The 15,049-nt window shown below is 43.1% G+C and overlaps 1 pseudogene; it reads right to left on the bottom strand.

Moving 5' to 3' along the window:
• Window positions 1–2,293: 2,293 nt before the first annotated feature.
• Window positions 2,294–15,049, bottom strand: part of LOC103590839 — a 33,624-nt pseudogene continuing 20,868 nt past the window's right edge.

The raw sequence follows: 15,049 nt of genomic DNA, 5'->3' as shown, positions 1-15,049 counted from the left end.
GAAGGTAAGACAGAGGAGCCCAGCAGCCCTCATCCCCACGTTGGATACCTACCATCCTCCTCACTGGGGACCCTGGCAGTCCTCACAGGCACTAAGTGAGCTCAGCTAAGTAAGTTGCTTGGAGTCCACACAGTTGTGTTCCTCCAGAGGAGCTGAAACTGTGCCCTTCCCTCCGAGTCTCGCACAGCTGCTGTGCCATCTTGGAACTGGAACTGCTACTGGAGGGGGTCTTACCCCCAGGGATTAAGCTGCCATTGAACTGACTTCTAAGTTGCTTGGAGTCCACACAGTTGTGTTCCTCCAGAGGAGCTGAAACTGTGCCCTTCCCTCTGAGTCTCGCACAGCTGCTGTGCCATCTTGGAACTGGAACTGCTACTGGAGGGGGTCTTACCCCCAGGGATTAAGCTGCCATTGAACTGACTTCCCCGAGTCAAGCTGAGAGCAGCTGTTAAACCCTACCCTGAGGGACTATGTGGTGGTAGAGCTGCTCCACCCATCCCTCCCAGTGGCGGCAGTGCCTCTGCCCCTCAGGCTGGAACTGAAGCTGCAAAGCCACATACTCCCTCCGGGGGGATATTTACCTCTCTCAGTCATGGCTGCGCCTCACCCCACTGGCACTGAGCTGAAGGGGCAGTTGCCCCCTGGGGAATCGCTGCTTTGTCTGAGAAGCTGCTTGGCCGAGTGCATCCCAGGACTGAGCTGACATAGTACCTCACTTCCCAAGGAAGCAGAGCAGTGGCTGAGCTGAGACACCCTGCCCTCAGCTACACCCTACTCCCCTAGAGACTGAGCTACTGAGAAAACTTTCCCCCCTGGGGAGTCAAGTCAGCGCTGTGCTGCTTCCTGTCCTTCAAGGCCCAGATGAAAGCTGTGCCTCATCCTTCTGAATTCTTGCTACTACTCAACCTGGCCTCACAGAGACAGGTAATACCAAGTCCCACATTTTCAGGGGCTAGAGTCACCACTCCAAGGAGCCTCACCTCCTTGGGAATTGGGTGACAACTGAGCCCGATTTGCTCTGATTCCTAAATTGCAGCCATACTCTGCTCATAAGGCCCAAACCTCCAGAGCACCCCTTCTCCCCCAGAGTCAAGCTAGTGCTGTGCTCAGCCTTGCAGGGTCAGAGGCACAGCTACCACCTGGCCCACTAAGCTCAATCTGCCAGGAGAGTCTCAGAGCCGCAGATCCTGGTACTGTGGGCAACTGATATCCAACCCTGCTGAGACTGAATCTACAACCTAAGACCTAGGTGCCACAATAGGTTGGTGAGATACTGGGCCCAGGATCCCACCTCCACAGCCTCTTCAAGCACCTGCACTTGGAACCCAGGGTCACAGCAGCTGCTGATAGGTCAAGTCAGACCTAGCACTAAGAGGAATCACCTTGACAAAGTTGCCCCATTGTAGGAAAAACAAGAATAGGAGAACCCCAAAAGCCCTTGCGTCATGCTCTTTTACCTGCCCGTAACCCTGCCAACTGGGCCAATTGTCGAGCTAGGGCTGGGTCTGGAGTTCACAGACCCCTCAAGCCCATTCCAGACTGGGCCACCAGAACCCTCACACACAGGTCTATGAGCTAGGTAACCAGCAAACAGGTCCTTGGAAGCCATAGGTTTGAGAGCATACCTGTGCGCAGGTGGATGCCCAAGGAAGTAGACACCAGCCAAGTCGTGGCACCACGCAGGAGCACTACATCCACACACAATTTGCTTACAAAGAATGTGCCACACCAGCCCCAACCATACCTAAGGTGAGGGGCCTGATTAAATTATTCTATTTTCCCAACAACTACCCCTTCAGCGTCCCTCACTGTACAATCTATGCTTTCAGAATCTTCCACGATGAGGATAAATGACCCTTACATTCATATATTACACATTCCATCCCAGTCCCAAAAGTTTTAGCTTGTTGCAGCACCATCTCAAAAGTCCAAAGTCTCATCTGAGACTAAAGACAAAACTCCTTTCAACTATGAACCTGTAAAGAGTCAAAAACAAGTTTTTCTACTTCCGACATACAGTGGGACAGACATTGGGTACACATTACCATTCCAGAAGGGAGGAATAGAAAGGAAAAACAGGCCCCAAACAAATCCAAAACCCAAACCAAGCAAATGTTAAGCACAGTGGGGCACCTGGACCCCTAAAGTGTTGGGCAACCTCGCTCCTACAGCTCCACCAAGTGCAGGCCATTGAGCTGCCCTGGTACCTGCAGCTTTTCCAGGCTGGCACTGCACACTGCCAGCAGCCCCACAGTTCTGGGCTCCTGGTGGCAGTCCTGCCATCCTGGCTCCACTAGACATTTCCTCGGTGGGAGTTCTCGGTTGGGTAGCTGAATTCACTGCCTCCTCCTCTCTTTTTATGCTTGCCTCCATTACTGTTCATATTCAGATCAACAAAAGAGGCACCTTGAAACCAAATGACAAAGCAACTTGAGGGAAATTTAAGTTATTAACATTAAAGATTTGAGAATGGGAATTATATACTCGTATGTATGACATAATATGCTAATATGCTTCCTGGGTTGATTTATGAAGAAAGTAGTTCTTTGCTATCAATTTTTCAAGCTGAGACTGAGTGTCAGAAATTTTAGACCAGGAAAAGTCAAATTTGATTTATGGAACCTTGGATTGCTTCAAGTAACAAAGGAAGCCCGATTCTTCTGAAGGCAGAATGGGCAAGGCATGCCTTCTCCCACTTAGGCCTCTGGCTGTTCTACCACATGATCAATATAGTCCTTAAGTTCATCTGGAGGGTCAGACTAAACAATCCAGCTCATTTCAGAAATATCCGGCCCTCTCACTGCCACCTCTGTAAACAACGATATCCCTGAATCTGCATTGCAGAACTGGAAGAATATGGTTGTGCACTTATTTGTTTCTGCCTTCTGTGAATGGCCAAGACAATGGCCATCAATGTAGTTCAGCAACTCACAGTGGCATTTCATGGACTTATGTGATGAAAAGATCATAGGTTTCTGCTTTCGGTTCTTTTTAAGGACTGTCATGAGCAGAAGGAATCTCATTTCAGAGAGACAAACAGCATATGGATCAAGACCATCCACTGTTGCATTAAGTAAATTTATCATCATCAACACCAACATACAATGGTTCCTTTTTCAAAGAAATTCTTGCCAGTTCTTCAACTTCAAGTTTGTGTGGCCGAAAAGAGCATGGTCTGTCCACATGTTGGCAGGAGTTTAATAATTTGCTTTAGTCATTCTTCAAACTCAATATCCAAAATACAATCACCCTCATCAATAACCAGACACTACAGGTTTTTATACATAAACTCTGGGGTATTCTGCATATGGTCCAGGAGTAGGTCTGGTGTGGCTACAGTGATACTGATTTCATTTGCGAGTTTTTTTTCTGTGCTTTAACAGATATATTATTGCCTCTCATTTTTGACCCATATGTGTGAATATGGTAAGTCATTAGGTCCTCAAGTAACACCGAAAGTCCATATAGTCAGTTCTGTAGTAGGAGAAAGAATAAGGACCCCTGTTGCATTCCTGAGCATGAACATTAACAATGAGTTCAACCTCAGAGATGAGAAAAGCCAGGGTTTTGCCACTACTGGTTTTGACAGATGCTGAAAAATCCCTGCCTTCCAGAACTGATCTGACACTTTTATGTTGAATGACAGTCTGTTCGTCAACCCCATTTCTTTTATTGCCTTCAAAGTGTTTTCATTGAGGGGCCGGCCTGTGGCTCACTCGGGAGAGTGCGGTGCTGATAACACCAAGACCACAGGTTCGGATCCCATATAGGGATGGCCGATTGGTTCACTGGCTGAGCGTGGGGCTGACAACACTAAGTCAAGGGTTAAGATCCCCTTACCGGTCATCTTTAAAATCAAACAAACAAACAAACAAAAACCCCGAAGTGTTTTCATTGACAAGATTAGTAGGAGAAGCAAATGAAGTATCTTCTAAAACTCCTGCCAGTCCCATGGGCAGGCCGGCAACTTCACTGTCATCCTCCTCATTGTCTGACTTCAACAGGCTGTTTTCTGTTGCTTCAGGAGCCTGGCGCCTTCTTCTTTAGACTCCCGTTTGTTTTCAGTTTTTGCTCTTTTTTCCTTATTTTTATAGCCGTTTTAGTTTTACAGCGAAATTGAGCAGAGAGTACAGATACCCTTCTCCTGCACATATATACAGTTTCTCCTTTTATTCACATGTTACATTCATGTGATGCATTTGTTACAATTATGAATCAATATTGATATATTATTATTAAGTCTCCACTAGGGTTCCCTCTTTGTATTGTACAATTCTATGGGTTTTGCCCAATGCATAACGTCATGTATTCACCATTACAGTATTATACAGAATAGTTTTGCTGCCCTAAAAATCCTCTGTGCTCCACCTATTCCACTGGCTGAGCGTGGTGCTGACAACACTAAGTCAAGGGTTAAGATCCCCTTACCGGTCATCTTTAAAAACAAACAAACAAACAAACAAACAAAAACCCCGAAGTGTTTTCATTGACAAGATTAGTAGGAGAAGCAAATGAAGTATCTTCTAAAACTCCTGCAAGTCCCATGGGCAGGCCGGCAACTTCACTGTCATCCTCCTCATTGTCTGACTTCAACAGGCTGTTTTCTGTTTCTTCAGGAGCCTGGCGCCTTCTTCTTTAGACTCCTGTTTGTTTTCAGTTTTTGCCCTTTTTTCCTTATTTTTATAGCCGTTTTAGTTTTACAGCGAAATTGAGCAGAGAGTACAGATACCCTTCTCCTGCACATATATACAGTTTCTCCTTTTATTCACATGTTACATTCATGTGATGCATTTGTTACAATTATGAATCAATATTGATATATTATTATTAAGTCTCCACTAGGGTTCCCTCTTTGTATTGTACAATTCTATGGGTTTTGCCCAATGCATAACGTCATGTATTCACCATTACAGTATTATACAGAATAGTTTTGCTGCCCTAAAAATCCTCTGTGCTCCACCTATTCATCCCAACCTTCCTCCCTCATCCCCTGAAATCCTCCCTCATCCCCTGAATAATAATTGATTATTTTTTTCATTAACTCAAACATTTCTCATTTCTTTGTGTTGAAAACATTCAAAATCCTCTCTTCTACCTAATTAAAATTACACAATAAATAGTTGTTAATTATATTCACCCTACAGTGCTATAGAACACCAGATATTATTCTTCCTATCTAGCTGTACTTTTGTATCCATTAACCAACCTGTCACTATTCCTCCCTCCCCCTACCCTTTCCAGCCTCTGTTAACTGCCATTCTACTTTACTTCTATGTGATCAACTTTCTTAGCTTCCACATATGAGTAAGAACATGCAGTATTTCTTTCTGTCCCTGGCTTACTTCACTTAACATAATGCCTTCCAAGCTGATCCATGTTGCTGCAAATGAGAGGATTTCATTCTTTTTTGTTGGGGCGTTGAGGCCACACACCTCCTCCCGGGGCAAAGAACTAGCCACGACCCCACCCACATACACGTATGTAATCTGTTGAAAACATTCGCCTGGACAGGGAGTGGCCAAGGAAAGACATAGTTTAAAATTATTGGATAAAAGAAATTTCCACGCTCGTGCTCACGGCGTGATTGCAATAGCAAAGCATTACAGCAAGATGCATGTTCAAATGACCTTTAAGATGACAGGTTGAAGTTAGGAAATGCCCTTGCCATATGCTTATAAAAGCAGGTGCTTGTGTGGAAATAAACGGAACTGCTTGATGAACCCCTGCCGTGTCTGAGTGTCTCTCTGTGGGGCTGAATAGGCAGGCGGCATCCTCACCTTCCTCCCGGGCTCTCCTGGCCACTAGGGTGGCAGGAGTAATCCTACTCATTCCCTCTCTTGTTCATCCCGTGGCGGAGGGATAAATGGGGCTACTGGGAGGTTTGGGGCCCGCTGCCCCTGAGCCCCCACACTTTTTTATGGCTAAATAGTATTCCATTGTGTATATATGATCTGTTGATGGACATTTGGGTTGATTAGTGATGTTGAGCATTTTTTTCATATACCTGTTGTCCATTTGCATGTCTTCTTTTGAGAAATGTCTGTTTAGCTCATTTGCCCATTTTTTGATCAGATTACTTATTTTCTTGCTATTGAGTTGAGCTCCTTGTATATTCTGAATATAAATCCCTTGTCAGATGCATAGTTTGCAAATATTTTCTCCCATTCTGCAGGTTGTCTCTTCACTCTGTTGATTGTTTGCTGTGAAGAGCATTTTAGTTTAATATAATCTCATTTGTCTATTTTTGCTTTTGTTGTCTATGCTTTTGAGATCCTCTTCATAAAGTCTTTGCCCAACCTAAGGTCCTGAAGCATTTCCCCTGTGTTTTTTCTTCCAGTAGTTTAACAATTTGGGGTTTTTACACTTAAGTTTTTAATCCATTTTGAGTTTACTTTTGTATATGGTGAGAGATAGAGCACTAGAGCTGTCCATCCCTGAGGGCAGGGTGTCTCAGCTCAGCTAGTGCTCTGATTCCCTGGGAGGTACTACATCAGCTCAGTCCTGGGATGTGCAGCTGCTCAGCTCAGGCAAGCAGCTTCTCAGACAAGACAGCAATTCCCCAGGGGGCAATTGCCCCGTCAGCTCGGTGCCAGTGGCCTGAGGCACTGAGCTCATTCTCCTGCATGTGGCTATCTTGTTTTTCCAGCACCATTTATTAAAGAGACTGTCCTTACACCAATGAATACTTTTGGCTCCTTTATCAAAAATCAGTTGGTTATAAATATATGTCTTTATTTCTGGATTTTCTATTCTGTTCCATTGGTCCATGTATCTGTTTTTATGCCAGTACCATGCTGTTTTGGTTACTGTAGCTTTGTAGTTTATTTTGAAGTCAGGTAGTATGGTGACTCCAGCATTGTTCTTTTTGCTCAGGCTGGCTTTGGCTATTTGGGTTTTTTTGTGGTTCTCTACAAATTTTAGGATTTAAAAAAAATTTCTGTGAATAATGTCATTGGTATTTTGAGATGGATTGCACTGAGTCTATAGATCATTTTTGGTAGTGTGGTCATTTTCACAACATTAATTTTCCCAATCCACAAATATGGAATATCTTTCCATTTCTTTGTGTCCTCTTCAATTTCTTCCCTCAGTGTTTTATAGTTTTCATTGTAGAGATCTTTCTGTGGAGATGCAGTGGTTTAGCCTCTGGGCAGTTTCTTTCTTTTTTTTTTTTTTTGTCTTTTGTCTTTTTTCCGTGTCCAGCAACGGATCGCAACCCTCAGTGTTGCCCCCGTACCGGACCGGGGACCGGCAACGGGATCGCAACCCTCGGTGTTGCTCCCGCGCCTCGCTCAGCCAGTGAGCGGGAACCGGTCCGTATGTGGGATCTGAACCCTCGGGCGGGAGCGCCGCCATGCTTCTCAAGCGGCGCACTATCCAGTGCGCCACCGGGCCGGCCCTGGGCAGTTTCTTTAGCTGTGATCAGTATTGCCACTAACCATGGGTGCCTCAATGCCCTGGGCTGAAGAAGTTCGTAGCAGTGGTGATGTAGGTTGTTAAGGTCTTTGGTAGCAAGGTGTTGGGAAAATAGAATAATATAATCAGGCCCCTCTCACCTTAGGTATGGTTGGGGGTGGTGTTGTGCATTCTTTGTAAGCAAATTGTGTGTGAATGGGTGGAGTTAGTGCTCATGTGTGGCTCTGTGACCTGACTGGCATCTACTGCTTTGGGTGTCTGCCTGTGCATGGACATGCTCTCAAAGTTATGGCTTCCAAGTACTTGTTTGTTGGTTACCTAGCTCATAGACCTGTGTGTGAGGGGTCTGGTGACCCAGCCTGGCATATGAGGGGTCTGGTGACCCAGCCTGGAATGTGAAGGGTTTGTGACCCAGTCTGGAATGGGCTTGAAGGGTCTGTGAGCTCCAGACCCAGCCCTAGCTCGACAATTGGCCCAGTTGGCAGGATTATGGGCAAGTAAAAGTAGCTTGACAATTGGCATAGTCTGTGACAGAATTCTGAGCAGGTACAGGAGCCGAAAGCCCTTGGAAGAAGGAGGAAATGTGGATACTTTTGAATATGCTCTGCCCTATGGCCACCTTCCTGTTGACCGGTATCTGTTTGCTGTTCACTGTATTGCAAGGCAGCATAGACCGGGTACTACAATGCAAAAACCCTTGGGAGGGGGAGGAAATGTGGCTATCCTTGAGCATGTGGTGCCCAGTGGCCACTTTTCTGCTGACCGGAGCCTGGCTGCTGCTCACTACGCTGTAAACTGATCAAGATTTGTGCCAGAATGCAGAGCTGTTGGAAGCGTGGATAAATGTCCTAGAGGATGGCGTGCAGTGACTGGCCACTCCTCCTTCTCACACCAGGGAATATGACAAACCCAGTGGTGAGTTGCAGGAGATCGTGCATCTCCTGGAACAACCCACTCATTAAAGTGAAGCATGAGTAGCCTATGGGACCTAGGGGTGGATGTTGTAATGTGATCTGGAGATGATATAGTAAACACATGTCATGTCTGTCCAAAGGTAGATGGCTCACTGTTTGTCACTTAAACCTGGGATGGCTCAGAAGGTGCCACTTAAACCCAATGGTTGGCTGGGTGCCATGTAAACCTGAGAAAAGAGTGACTGAGTGAATGCAGTTGTTTGAACTGTGGGTGAACGCTGCAGAGCTGCCGGAGACTGTGAGTGAATAGCTGGTGTAAGCCAAGCTGATTCAAGTAATTCAGGAGCCAGGGATGGTGCAGCTAGACGCTAATAGCCAAGACAATACAAAGGCCCCAAGGGCATTTCAGAAGTTTGGGAGAGCTGAATAGCTGGTGTAAGCCAAGCTGATTCAAGTAATTCAGGAGCCAGGGATGGTGCAGCTAGATGCTAATAGCCAAGACAATACAAAGGCCCCAAGGGCATTTCAGAAGTTTGGGAGAGCTCCCCTCCTATCACAGAGGCCTTGGAGAACTGAGTTTCTCTGGAGGACAGACCTTGGGACAGTTGCCCTCAGCAAACTGCTCCCTGCATCCCAGCCACTTTGGCTGGAGCAATCCTGCCTCAGCACTTCTGAAGAGCAAACGCCAAAAACCTTGGTGGTGTTCATGTTGTGTTAAGTTTGCAGGCCAGCAGTATGTGACTTTTCCTGGTCTAAAATTTCTGACATTCAGTCTCAGCTTGAAAAATTGATAGAAAAGAACTATTTTCTTCATAAATCAACCCAGGAAGCATATTAGCATATTATGTCATACATGCAAGTATATAATTCCCATTCTCAAATATTTAATGATAAATTTCCCTCAAGTTGCTTCGTCATTTGGTTTCAAGGTGCCTCTTTTGTTGATCTGAATATGAACAGTAATGGAGGCAAGCATAAAAAGAGAGGAGGAGGCAATGAATTCAGCTACCAGAAAACCAAGAAGCCGAGAAGTCCAAAATCTTTAAAAACATTAGTGAGAAATCATCTGACAGCAGGCAGGTCTCTCACTGAAGACACACTTTCCTCTCATCTTGAATAACTTTGTCCTGAAATGGATTTTTTCCTCTTTCTCTACCAAAGGAATTTTTTTATCCTTTAGAATTTGGGTAGATCTAACAAGTATAAATTGACTTGGGTTGCAAGCAATGAGCACTTATTTCAAGCAAGTCTCTTTTTTATCTGGGGGTATAAAACAGATATTAATTTTTCTTGGTTGCCTAAGGGGAAAGCAAAGACTCCTTTGGATATTCATTGTGATGATACAACGTTTAATTTTAAATAACCCCCTCCCCCCCAAATTTATGTCATTGTTTTAATACAATTCTTTTGTACCTTTAAATAAATGAAAGCCTCTTAGTATCAAGGTGAAAACTTCAAATTCTCTTTATCATAAAAATTGAGAACTTATTCTTGAGAGGATAGCAGATGTCATTCTTTATCTGCTCTATCTACTGAAATGAAAGTTGGAGATGTTGTTTAGGCAATGAGACTTGGTACTGCTGTCACTAGGGTTGCTGAGCTGTTCCCAGATGGTATGATTTTGACTTTCATGTTGTTAGCACGAAGTCCTTGGGAACATGATAAAGTGGAAAAGTATGCATCAGGTTAGAACTCTTTTCCTGCTAGGAATATCCAGTTGATGCATGTAAGTGAAAATAAGCACTTCCTGTCACAGGATCACATTTGTTAGGACTCTGCACATCTGATCTGTGATACAAGCTGAAATCAACTGTGCTGTAAAAAAAAAAAAAAAAGAAGGAGCAAATTCTGTCATTTTAGCAAATAAGAAAATACTCTACATGTAAAAATCTCCAATGAAGTGAGCAAGTTCCTCGGAAATGCTTTCTGTGCATTCATTGTTTTGTGCTTTGCCAGACATGAAGAAGGCATGATTTCAACTCATAAAGGACTTAAAGTTTTGTTGGGAGATAAAGTGATAAAGACAATTGACAAAAATACATAACTTTATGAAGCATAGTGTGACACTTGAAAGTCCCTAACTGGAAAGTCTTGTTGGGCAACCAGGTTAAAAAAGTGAAAGGTGGGACTTGAGTCTGACTCAGCCTTGGAGGACGGGATTTGAATTGTGGCAGGAGAAACAGCTTGCGTGGAGGGACAGTGTAGGATTAATAAAAAATGAGCATATTTATGGATTGACAGGAGACCAGGTTGACTGGAGCAGTGGATTCATGTTTTAGAGTAGTGGGATGTTTTGGATACATGAGTTAGAGCCAGATTGCTAAAGGTCTAGTATTATTTTTCTATTGCTGCTGTAACAAATTATCACTAATGTAGCAGTTGAAAACAACACAAATTTATTATCTTACAGTTCCGTACATCAGAAGTTCAGTGGGCTTGATTGTTTTCCCTGCTTCAGGCTTGTAAGACTAAAGTGAAGGTGTTGGTGCGGATTGGCTGTGGGGGAATATATGCTTCCAGGCTTATTTAAATTGTGAGCAGAGTTGACTTCCATACAGTTATAGGACGGAGGTCCCTGTTTTCTTGCTGGCTGTTGGATGGCGGTTGTTCTCAGTTTCTGGAGGTCACCTACATTCTTTACTTGTGAGCTCTTCCCTCTATCTTCAAAGCCAATAATGGTGGTTAGAGCTTCACACTTAGAATCACTCCTGTGCCTCCCTCTTCTGTTGTATCACTCTGATTCTTCTGCCGTTGTCTTCCACTTTTTAAGAGCCCATGTGATTATAATGAGCCCAACTGTATAAAGCAGGATAATCACCTAATCTCCCTAGTTTAAGGTTCATAAGCTTACTTCTCTCTGCAAAATCCCTTTTGCCATGTAAGGTAACATGTTCACAGGTTCCAGCGATTGGGTACCCAGCTGAGGAGTTTGAATGTGATACAAAAGGTAATTGAGAAGCACTGTAGGTTCTTGAACAGAGGAGAGGCATGTGGGTACACAGTACAGGCTGATGATATGTCATCCTTCAAGTCAGTATTATTTAACTACTCATGCAATATTTATGTAGAAGAGAGGCTGGGCAGGACATAGGGAAGAAAGGAGAAGGATACTGCTGGTGACTATTTTTGGCTTCTTTTAGTTAAACCCAAGCAATTCTGCTCTGACCCAAACTTGCAGACTCCACTCAGAAGAAGAAAATCTGTTTAGCTAATTATACTTGCCCTTCTTAGAGGGCAGTTTAGCCAACATCTCCATTAGGATGGGGGGTTTCATCCTTCCCCAGCTTCAAGTAATTTATCAAAGTATTCCTTCTAAATATTTGCAAGACTTTTCTTGAAAAGAGTTCTAAAATAAATATTCTTCATCTCACTATCTTTCAAGTGATGTTTGATTCTCCTTTTATAGATTGACATCTTAGGCAGCCACCCCACTGTGCCACCCTGCCCTAAACTGGCTCTGGTGATATTCATTCACGAGCACTATTCCAGGTGCTGGGGTTATTGCAGTGTGCAAGTACCATTCTAGGTGCTGGGGTTATTGCAGTGAACAAAGTCCCTTTGCTCATGGAGTTTACCTTTAAGTGGGAGAAGAAAGTCAAGAACTGAGCGAATATATATCAGATAATGCAAATAAAATATGAAGAAAACAATTAAGCAGGTTGGGAGGATAGAGAGTGATGGGTGAATACATAAGGTAACATTTGAGCAGACTCTTGAAAGAAGTGAGGGTTTAAGCCATGTTGCTATCTCGGGTAAGAGTATTTCAGTCAGAGAAAATAACAAATGCAATGACTGAGCTGGGAGCATGGTTGAGAGGTTCATGGATAATAAGTGGGTCCAAATGGCTGGAGTAGAGTAAGAGAAGAGGAGAGTGTTTGGAACTGAGGTCAGAGAGGTGGTGGGTAGTGCCACAGTGAAGTCATCTGTCATCAGTCTGCATTAAGCAACATTTTAGAATCAAGCCTGTAAGCTCTCACACACTGTTTGCTCCAAGCTTTTAGTTTGATTACTGTGCAGAAGGATTTATTTGTCTCAAGAAATTTGGAGCAAAGAACTAAATAGCATATTTCAAGTTCTGGGTATAGATTGCTGTGAAAAATTAACTTGTTATATGCATTTATTGACTATTGTTTATGACATAAACAAAGCTGCTCTTCTCCTATAATAAGAAGAGTTGGTAATATTGTACCTTTCTTATTTTCCACCCTCAATATTATTATACAATAAAGAGCTGAATATATAATATACTGTTGAGAGAGTAATGAGCAGGATTCAATCACATATTTAAATGAATTTTAAAAAAAATAAAAAAACTGAACCACGTCCAAGTTCTTCCATCTAAGCATCACTTAAGAATCTGTTTGTTCAGTTGAGTTTCATCTCTGCAGCTGCCAAAGCACTTCAGTCCTGCCAGCTCGACTTTCTGGCTGCAAAATAAAGGGTGGTCACTTAACAGTGGATGTGAAAAATAAGAGAGTTCTATGAAAAGAACGACATTATAAGCATTCCTGATAGTAGAAAACTGGAGGCTTCCCTCTACTGCACCCCCTTAGCCTGAGGGCAGTTAATTTTGAGAGGGTATTCTCACCTTTCCCAAATCTAGGCAGCCTTTGGCAGGATGTGTGTGCTTTTGGAAGACGGATGCACTTTGCTGCAGCTTACATTCATAAATATTTTTGTAGTATAATAGTTTGTCAAAACAAATCTGTGTTTTCCATTTGTGTGTGTGTGGGAGTGTGTCAGTATGCCTCTTCATCATTTTGTCCATCTAGAGGTAGAGCACAGTTTTGGAAGACGGATGCACTTTGCTGCAGCTTACATTCATAAATATTTTTGTAGTATAATAGGTTGTCAAAACAAATCTGTGTTTTCCATTTGTGTGTGTGTGGGAGTGTGTCAGTATGCCTCTTCATCATTTTGTCCGTCTAGAGGTAGAGCACAAATAATTTACTTTCCTCATTGTGGATTTTTCCTTATGGTATAGATTTGTGCAGAAGTGAGTCATATGTAAATAAATGACCATATGATCTGTGAGAATAGATCTTATATCTTTATTCTAATGGTCCTACGTCTTTGCTAAAAACCTATGGTTCCTGTGAAGTATTTTCAATGGAAAATCACTTATGAAGTCTGGCATTATCTATATCATTGAAGTGGGGAGGGAAAGGTGGTCTTGTTGACAACATAGTTGTGCCCATGGGAATGCAACATTGCATATTAGTAAGGAGGTTTTTTTCTCAACTACTCCTAGATTAAATAGCACATTAATGTAATTTAAGTTCGGTTATCTTTAATATTTTTAACTCAAAATGTATGCAATGGGTTGGGAGTGCTAGGGGATGTACCCAGCCCCCACAAGCAGATTTGTTACCACCCCATCTGCCACCCCAAATGCTAAATCCCAGAAACACCACTGCTTTGCAGTATGTTATATTTTACAAGACTTTGAGGAAAGAAAAACACAGAAAGATAGTGACAATCACTGAGGGGCTAGAGAGACAGAGAGCATAAGGTTAGAACTAAAACTTCTAAAAAGCAACTGGAGTGTTGGAAAAAAGGAACAGAGGGAAGAATTGAATACATTTACCAGGGAATTAATGAACAGGCTAAAGGTATTTATGTAGGCAGTGAGCATATGGAAAAAGGGGGAATGAATCACTGAAGAAGGCAGCAAGTCCTACCACACAAGTTATTTTATCTTGAGAAATGTGTATGTGTGTGTGTGAGAGTGTGTGAATGTGTATACATACACAAGCTAACTTTATATATATACACATATATATATGATTGGAAGGAAAATAAGTAACTTAATCAATTCTGTACTATATAAGAGAAAAAAGTGTCTACCATGAGGTTGTCATGATGGTTAATGTGTTCTGAAGTGCTGTATCTAAACTATATCTTATAAAGGGATTCTATAGCAATTATAAGGAGAAAGCCATAGAGCAAGGAGAAGGGTTGTAGAGAGCTGAGATCTGCATGAATACAAGGATACTTCAAAAGTCTTGTGGAAAAAAAATAGCATTAAAAGATAATATAAATCTTTCCGTGAGCCTTTTGAAGTATCTTCATATACTAAACTCCATTTCCTGGCACTTATATTGCCTGCCCTCCTGGGTTCAAGACTTGCTGTCATGCCAAGTAATTGGTGTTGCCAAGGCCCAAATAGCTTCTGGTATTGGTGTCTCTTGCAAGAATGACTGTGGAGGAAATGGAGGAATGTGGAGTTTCTTGGAGAAAGTGTGGGTTTTTGAAAGTCTATGGCACGACAGATGTGAAAGCTTCTGTAACTTGGGGGACTGTAGAGGTAGGGAGGGGAATACCCTGAGTGTCTCTGATAAAGACCATGTTGTCTCATTAAATGTAATTACAATGTTGGGGACAGAATTAACGGGAAATATGTGGCAAAAGTGAGGGTGGGAAGAGATAAAGTAGAAGAGAGGAGCCTGACAATGATGGAGAAAGAAAAAGTGCCAAATAGGGCCCAGAGGAGTTGAAAAAATGACCAAACCTGAAAGATATAACAAAAAGCTCCAAGAAGGTGGGTCCACGTGAGGCCCGAGGCTGACTAGGGATACAACTGTCCTGCCCCTCTACAAATGGACCACCTGAAGGTAGACTGAGCAGCCAGCATGAGGCCAGGAGTCAGAGCAGTGACTCCCATATTAAACCCACGGGCTAGATGAACCTGCAGGAACAGTCTGGACTATGCCCTCTGG

The sequence above is a fragment of the Galeopterus variegatus genome, unplaced genomic scaffold, assembly GCF_000696425.1.
Source record: "Galeopterus variegatus unplaced genomic scaffold, G_variegatus-3.0.2 Scaffold883, whole genome shotgun sequence".
Taxonomy (NCBI): domain Eukaryota; kingdom Metazoa; phylum Chordata; class Mammalia; order Dermoptera; family Cynocephalidae; genus Galeopterus; species Galeopterus variegatus.
This window is presented reverse-complemented; position numbering and strand designations above follow the sequence as displayed.